The sequence below is a fragment of the Columba livia genome, chromosome 9, assembly GCF_036013475.1.
Source record: "Columba livia isolate bColLiv1 breed racing homer chromosome 9, bColLiv1.pat.W.v2, whole genome shotgun sequence".
NCBI lineage: Eukaryota > Metazoa > Chordata > Aves > Columbiformes > Columbidae > Columba > Columba livia.
The window spans coordinates 6,636,355-6,645,020 of record NC_088610.1 but is presented as its reverse complement, the minus strand read 5'-3'; the positions used below and the strand labels follow the sequence as shown (position 1 = coordinate 6,645,020).

The following is an 8,666-nucleotide window of genomic DNA, read 5'->3' as shown; positions in this document are numbered from 1 at the left end:
CATTTGCTTTCTGGTTTTTGCACTTTCAGGCAACACACACTTCACCCTTTCAAACTTTCCTTTGCTAATCTGGGAACTAGAAATTCACTTTGATCTTAATGAACACTAAGATGGGGGCAGAGAAGTGCAAGTGATTGTCTGGTCCCAGTTTAATGCATAACTGTTCCCCAGCTGAACCACAGGCTCACCACTCTCCCAGCCTGGCCACAACAGCTCAGTTCAGTTGATAGTGTAGCTACTCTGCACCAGGGAAAGCAAGTTACCCTGAGAGCCTGGATCCTCTGCTGTGCTGGAGCTGGCATGCTATGTTGGGGAAAAAAGGAAAGGGCAAGTAACATAAATTTCCCAATTAAAAATCACTGAAAGCTGACACTGGAACTCACAGTCAGACTTTATTTTCAGCTTTAACCCCAAAATGTCACTTGAATGCCAGCCCTTCTGTGTTGTTGCTGGTGTCGCTGCATCTCATGGAGGGCAGACACGTCAGCTGTCTCATCCGCTCTCTCGTCTCTCAAGCCCCTTACCTTCACATGACTGGAAAAAAACTGTATCAGCCAGAAAACATGGTCTATGCTCCCTGGTACCTGCGGGTAGCATTCAATAACAGGTGCTGCAAGCACAGGGTTGTTGCTGCTCTGACCCTCGTGCCAGAAGCCTGTCAAGCAGCTGCTCTGTCTAAACTGTACCCTGCTTAACAGAGCACAGTGCCTGCCTTTTTTTCTTCTCCTCCTCTGGGAGCTCATATTTCTCACCTCCCACTGAACACTTATTGGAAAGTATATCCTTCACCTCTGGCCTCAGTGTCCCCTTCCCCAGGCTGGAAAGTCACCGATGAAGGGGGTGGAGAGTGGCAGCTTGTTCTCAGCTCATCAATCTATCACACACATTGCAAATCTCTGCAGCAAGCGAGCTGGCTCAAATCATTTATTTGCAAGCACAGAGGATGTTTGTGTTTGGTCGGATATGCTGGCTAAATGATTTCAAGCTGTGGATTTCATCTCATCACTAATCACAGACATGGGTTGAAATCCTGTTCATGAAGTCAGCAGTTAAACTTCCATTGACTTCCCTGGCAAGGTGGGACACTGGTCACCCTGAAATAAATAATAATCTAAATTAAATCAAAGGGCTCCACAGGAAAGGGTTATGCAAGAAGACATCATTCATATAATCTTTAACTTTAGTCCTGGTCTGTGCATTCAGATATGAAAGGGATATGTGCTTTCCTCTGTTACTAATAGCTGTGAAGGAGAAACACATTATTAAGAAGTCTCACAATCACAGCTAAGATAAATCCCAAAAGATTCTAAACAAGCCCCAAGATGCTCTTATAACATCAATCAGATCTTTCAGCTTAGCTAATAGCTTTGTTGTCACTCTGGAAAAAGGATGCCTCTCTTCTGGGCACAGAGAAGTCTCCACATGCCTCCTGCAGAAAGCCTTCTCAGGAGGGTCCTGCTGTCCTGCTGGAAGTGGCACTGGACTCAGGGCTGGTGGCACAGATTTCTACTTCCAGCATCATTCACTTCCCTTTTCACTCCATGCCAGCACAGAAAATGACTCAGACTCTTTTTTCTTGAAGGGTTCCCCCTCCAAACTCATTCAGATGCTCAACATGGACTACCTTCCAGGAATCAGGAGAAGCACCAGAGCTGTTTCATTTCTTGCCTTTTTTTTTTCTTTTAAATTAAATGCTACTGATTGTGCAGTAGGAGCTATGCATGAATGCCCAAACCCCGAAGTTAGACCAGAGAATCAGTTATTAGAGTACCTCTCTGCACATCTGCTGCACCCAGGCAGAATAGACTGACAGTTGTTCAGTGTCTGGCATGAAATGAGCAGGTGAGTTCTCAGCTCAGCCCAGCAGTATAGCAGCCTCTTTGAACAAAGCCTCTGTATCACATATAAGCTCACAAAGGAGAGACAGAGGGAGCAAAAAATTGAGGTAAGTGGAGGAATAGAGAAGACAGCATAGCAAAGAAAGTTCGTGATCGGTGCTTGTACTGGTGCAGCAATACACATCTGCGTTTCACAGCTTCTAGCCTGTGCCTTGGAGCTGCTCTTTTAGACCCTTACCCGCTGCTGTGCCATGTGCTTCCCTGTGCACAATGGGGCCAGGAGGGAACTTTTAAAGAAAAGCTGCTTAGCATTAATTACCATGCCCGTGCTCAGCAGGGCAGTGTGGGCATCACCACCCCGTCTTAATGAGGAACAGCCTCAGTGTTGCAACTGCCACAAAAATGCACTTGCTCACATCTGTCCATGGCACCTCACCGGCCTCCAGAGCCTCATTCCTGAAATTAGGTACTAGGGCAGAGTCTTTTGGTTTCCAGAACAGACAATGAGCTGGAGAGTGGCCAGAAGCTGTGCATATACCAAGCAAGGGCAGATAATTTGGAGTGAGGCTTTTTGCCTACAGAGAGAGCAGAATGCACAATAGCAGGTCTGCAGAACTCAGCTGGAGCAAAATTACCAGCAGATCATCAGCTTGATAGCATGATTTAGTGCAGGGAGGACCAGGCAGGTAACCATGATGCTGCTGCCAGGTGCTGGGGCTGCTGATGGCTGTGATATCCCAAGGAGCACAGGCTGGAGACCAGGTCAGTTATGGAGCTGGGCACCCTCAAGGGTTGGCAGCTACTGCCTGTGTCCCTTTGCAGCTCCAGGTGCTGGGGAGGACAGAGCACAAGGCCCCAAGATGTGCCAGTTTTTCCCACTCATTATTCACGTGGGCTGCACCCTGTGCATGGTGCAGCCATTCCTCCCTCAGAAATTGGGTGAGGAAGCAGGTTTTGCCCCATTGTGAGCTCCTTCTCTGCGGTGCACATGAGGAGCTGAACTATGCTCAACCCCAGTGTGGTAACAGTTGAACTTTGCTCACTGAGCTATGGTCAAGCATCAGGGACCCAAACCTGTGGCCAAGCTTCTGGGCAAGCCCGGACCAAAACTCTAAAAGAACTAAAGCAGAGGTGGGGAATAAAAAAAACAACCAAACAAAAAACCACCATATCACAAACACCCAAAAGAAAAATAAAACAACACCCCAAGCCAAGAAACAGTCACTCTGGTCATCTTCAGGAGCAGCAGGCCCTGATGGTTCAGGTGGGTCTGGGCTCCGCTGTCTTCAGCTCCATCACTGCCACAGCAGACAAATGAGCTCAGGTACTTGCTTGTTACTTCAGACCTTGCATATCCAGCACACTCCAGCAGGTACTGTCACACCACTATCATTATGACGCAGTAGTATCCTACCCCTTCTTTGTGCAGGTTTAAATAGCACTGGGACAGGCTCCCAAACAGCCGAGCTCAGCCTGTTAATCAAGGATCACATCGCACCAGAGGGTGTGGAGAGGCCCTTGACACCAAAATGTTTTGACAATCAAACAAACATCCCCAAGCAACTCTAAGCATCAAGCACAGCTGATGCACGGGTAGCCAAAGCAGCTTTGAACTGTGTAGCTGTGCAGCCACATAACAGAGAGCTCATCAAATCTTTCCTGAGAAGCCGGGTAAACTCTTGGGTTACTGCTACACATGAAGCCAGCTGCCTTGTCCGCACATCCAGTGCTGCTTATGTGGGCTCCAGTATGTGCAAGCTGAAGCCCTGTTGCAGGGCAGTGCTGTTACCTGCCTGGTTTTAAGGAATCACATCCACCTAGGGAGTAAAGTAAAGTCATCACCCTCTGCATATCCCTCCACAGAGCCAGCACTACCCCCCCTGGCCTTCCCCATGGCAAAGAGAAACACAGATTGCAGATACATGCTGCTAAACAGTTATCTGCAAGCACAAAACTCCACAGACTCACCACTGTAACCAGTAAGGAAAGGAGAGTTCAGGTTCACTAGCTAACACTACTGCAACTCCTGTTTAAGAGCAGATATTAATAGTTACTGCCCCGAATTTCCAACCAGGGTTTCTGCTCCATGGATGCAAACTAAGTGCAAACACATCATCCACCCATTGCTGAGACTCCCCCTTTCCCTTTGCTCCAGGTGGAGGTGGTGACTGGATGTGATGAGGTGCTAGCCTGAAAAATCTGTAGGTGTTGCAATTTAGTACTCAAAGGCTGCAGCTGGACTAGATTAGGTTAGACTAGGCTAAGCAGAGGGATTTTTTGCTGGGTTTCTCCAGCACCATGTTAACCACAAATCATGAAGCAGCAAGAAGACCTCAGAAAATGTTCACATCTGAAATGCTTTCTCACAGAGCAGGTCCAAAAAATAAAAAAATCCCATGAGGTCAAAAGAGAAATGAAAAGTCCTTGTCAGGGTCTGAGCTTCTACAACACGCAGAGTATTGATTTGACTCACCTTTTCATAGTCAAGCTACCAGATTTCCTGTTTGCCCCAGTCTTCGCGTATTTTTCAGCAACTGGAACTATGAATTAAACTCCTACACTAGAAAACAGTTGGTGGCAATGGAGGTGGGGTAATTTCATGAGCTAACTTTGACACACCAATGTGAGAAGTCTTGTGATCCAATTTTGGTTTAGATGTGGAAGACTAAAGTTCACCTCGGTCCTTATTTTGTCCAAATGGCTTATTCAGCTCAAGAACTTATTTTGCATCCCCATTTCCCCTGCTGCCCAATGGAATATGATGCCATGTCATAGCTTAGATCCTGCCTTACATTTCTCTAATGCCTTTCATGCTGGAGAGTCTTAGCATGTTTCACAAGCTGCTGTATACATAGCCAGAATAAGAAATGCAGCCACTTCTGGGGTGGAAGACAGCAATAACTTAATGTGCTGCACTAGGAGGAATAAGATTCTGTCCCGGAAGAGATACTTGTGCATAACATGTCATTAATGTCAATCTCTGAACACCCAACAAGCTGCTAGCTACAAGTTTAGCTACATCTGAAGGACTGGAAATATTACTGCTGGGACGTGAAGGGATTCCAAGCAATCTATTTCTGCTTAACCTGCTAGGCTGTTGGTAGCTGTTTCCATCACTTAGATACACCATAGAGCAATAATAGACAAATATCAATGTAGAACACAACTTTCTGTGCCTCCTGGGTGGGGTAATGCCTTATCAAAGAATGACTTTGAGAAAGGATCCAACACCAAGTGGGAAAGCAATCAAATTGCCAGAAAAAGTCATCTTCTCTCTCCCACATCTCATCACCTGCAGGTCTCTCTTCTTCTCACTGACCCAAAATGTGGGGCTGCAGCTGGCAGAAGAGGTAGCAGTGCAAGAAGGAGGCAAGTTCTGCAGGTTGGGAGGGAAAAGGCAGGGCTACAAGGAGGGAGTTGTGTTCTGGGCTGTGATTCTCAACAAGTTGCATTAGCTGCAGAGATTGAGAAGCACATGGCAGTAAGGGTGTGACACCAGCTGTGTCCTCCCAGTGTCTTCTGCGGCCCTTAGGGTCCTGCACATCCCTCCCCTGGTTGAAGAGGTAGCAGTGTGACAACTCAATTGACTATCACAGTGCACATTTGGTGCCTAAAGCTAGTGTGTCCCCACTAGAGTGTCCCCATGCTTTAATTCATGCTCCCAGCCCACCTCCTGCATCAGATGCCAGGCTCCAAGCATCCTGCAGCTTATGTAACACCTACCTGGAGCCATCTTCCACAGCCTACCCCCTCATCTCCACCCCCTGTCACAAACGCCTGTGTGCCAAAAGCATGTCCTTCTGGAGGGCCAAAGGAGAGGTTCCAGCAAGGTTCTTGTTGAAGTACCTGCTAGTCTGTTGCCTTGCAGTACTTGGGATGGTGCCAGTGAAAAGGCAGGTGATGTTTAGCAGATAGGAAGTTGACCAAGGGCACCTATCACCTGGCCACAATGCTGATACCAGCTCCTTCCTCAACTGAGTTTTAGTTTACTTGTTCTGATTTTAGACAGACCTAAAACTGACTATTATTAGAGAAGCAGAAAGAGAGGCAGGGCTTGGGGGGGGGAAATCCCTTTCTCCATGCCAGCCTTTCTTAATGTTATCCTGGAGCTAAAGAAGGGAGAGTGATGTGTCTTTCTCCCACACTCTGAGAAGTGCCCTGAGCACTGCCTGGGGCAGTGGCTGGCAGCTGAAGACCACCTGGTTTCCAGCCACGCACCCAGATGCTGCGATGTGCATCCTACCTCAGCCTGAACCACAGCTGCTGGCAGGAGGGAACACCCGGCCTTGCAGGGGAACCCTGTCTTCAGCTGCACCCAGCTCTGCGTTCAGGAAACCACAGCCCTGGTTTAGTGGTCTATCTGGAACATGGGTGAGTGTCTTTAAGTGCACTCACAGTGGGCAGACTACAGCTATTTTTTAAAAGGCACTTGCATTTTGGTGGGGTAGAGAATACAAAGTGATTGCCTAAAAAACAGGATCTAGCATACTGAAAAAAGTTGTTGCTGCCAACACACAGTACCCCTGATCCAGTTAATCCATCTCTGGCTCCCAATGGCCATGTGGCCACAACAACCTCCCAAAGCAATCAACTAAAAGTTCTGCATGCAATGCAGCAGGGTGCTGGGTACCACACAACATCTGGAGTTTGCTAAAATGTTAACTTAGTGTCCTTGAGCATCTGTGCAGAAATAAAAGGCTGCCTAAAGGGAGCAGAGCCTCTGAATACCCCCTTACAAGTGAGATGGACAATTTGAACTCAATGTTCTGCATGCAGAGCAACTCCATATCACAAAGCAGGGGGGACTGGGCATTCTGTATCACCACCACCATCTGGTCCTGCAGGTCTGTTCTATGAAGCAGCACAAGCACATGCACAACATGGCCTCACTTGTGGATGCCGGGCACAGTACAGGGTGGGCAAAATGAAAAGGAGCTGCTGCAGTTCTGTATCACCAGTACAGCAGAGAATTCTGACGGAGTCCATTCAGCCAGCCACTGTGCAAGCCTTCCTGAAAACACAGAAATTGTGTTATATCAATCAACACGGGTCAGAAACAAGCATTTATTTTACTAGTCACTGGCTACTTAGAAGCTCTTCCTATTTCTCTCCAACCTTAAATCATAGTTGTACTCCTTGCTTTATTGAGGTAAAGACTTGTCTTTACACCAGGGCAAGGCTTGTACTGATATAGGAATGAGACATCCACTGGTGAGCCCATGTACTAGCCCATGTTCATAAAGTGCTGCAGCTGAAAGGGGCTGACGCCTCACCTTCGCCAAAGCTGGTGTCTGAATACTGAGCTTGAAATCAGCAGATAAAGAGAAGAAAATCAGACTCATTCCTGCCTCTGCCTTTCTTTGCCACCATGCACCATCCCAAATGCTTCCTGCTTCTCAACAGCATCTTCCACTTTGTGACACAGTATTTCCTTTCATCTTAAAAAGCAGTGTGTGGGGCAGAGAGACAGCAAAGCTGTTGCCTGATGTCTCACAGCCATGTCTCTGTCTTGCACATTTCTGTGCAGTGCCAAAAAGCAGCGGGGTGGGCAGCCCTGGGATAGCCCCTCTCTTCAGTCCTGACTCTTCTCCCGGGCCACTTACAAAGTCAATGCTGGTTCAGACCAGGATATCTGTACCAGCCTCCAACAATGTCATTTCTTCCATCCCATGGACCTGTTGTTTTCAAAGGAACAAAGGGCCAAGGGATATATTTGTTGATGTGGTGTATGTTGGTTACTACCAGGATTGGCAGTTTTAAGGAATTACCACCTATCGCGTGTCTCTCCACGTTGCAGTGCACTGACCCAGACACAACACTGACAGCTGCAGGGTAAATAAATAAAAACAGAGTATTTTGATCTTGGAGGGGGAGGTGGTTTGGAGGGGAAAGGGGAGGGCCAGGGATGTCAGCCAGACAGAACAGGGTGGCCACAGCTGTGATGGGAACAGATGCGGCACAGGGAGCGGGGAATAAAGTTCTGCAAATGTAAGCAATGCTGGAAAGTCTTGGAGAATGGCATGCATATTTGGGACAGGTGGGAAGTGTTTACATTGAAATAAGAAGGACGATGGCCCAAAAGAATGCTGGTCACGTTACCTGTGACCCAAACTGACCGACCACAGCTCCCATGAGCCCAGAACATCTCAGACCACCAGTTCTTTGAATGCACGTAGGGTCCCGCACGGTGCTGTTGGTGTCTGGTCTTGTATGGAGCTCGTAGATGTTTTGTCCCTCTCACAAGCAAGATGACATTGCTCTAAGCCAGCCTTTATTCCAGCAGGTCTTTGTAGCACCCCTATGTAAACCTTGGGCCAGTATGTAAGGCAATATTGGGACCAGGCTCATCAGAAACAGTAAATTTGCCATGGTCTCCAGCACAGGTGGCAATGCCCAAGAACACTCATCTGGCTGACCCCAAACAGTAGCTCTTCCATGGCTGGGTCCCAAGCTGGGTATGGTGGTTTTAGTTTTTGGGGTTTAAGTCTAGCAGAAGCTACTTGTCACCTGATATATAAATGGTGAAACAAATAGAGTTGCACACTTTTCTAATTCTCAGAAGTGGCCCTGCTGCCAGGAGGAGCTCAGCGAGGCTCTTGCGAGGCAGGTAACCCGCTGCTGGCTGACTGAACTGCCATTTTGGTACAATGCAGTTGTGCCATGTGCTCTCTCTGCTGATGGTCATTGGAGATAAAAGGTTGCGTGGCTTGTTGCAGGGGATCTTTGCAATGCTTCAGTAAATTGCTTTCATCCTAAAGACTCATCACAACTAATGACGTGAACAAAATCCTTCTTTTCTCCTGGCACGTTATATCCTTTCCATGAAAC

General features: G+C 47.6%; 1 long non-coding RNA gene across 1 annotated transcript; it reads right to left on the bottom strand.

Moving 5' to 3' along the window:
- Positions 1-907: 907 nt before the first annotated feature.
- On the bottom strand, positions 908-8,450 carry LOC110355256 (uncharacterized). Its single transcript, XR_010474618.1, has 2 exons — positions 1,772-8,450; positions 908-1,094 (listed from the first exon to the last, which is right to left on the bottom strand). It is a non-coding gene; the product is annotated as an uncharacterized LOC110355256 (long non-coding RNA).
- Between the last annotated feature and the right edge of the window lie 216 nt (positions 8,451-8,666).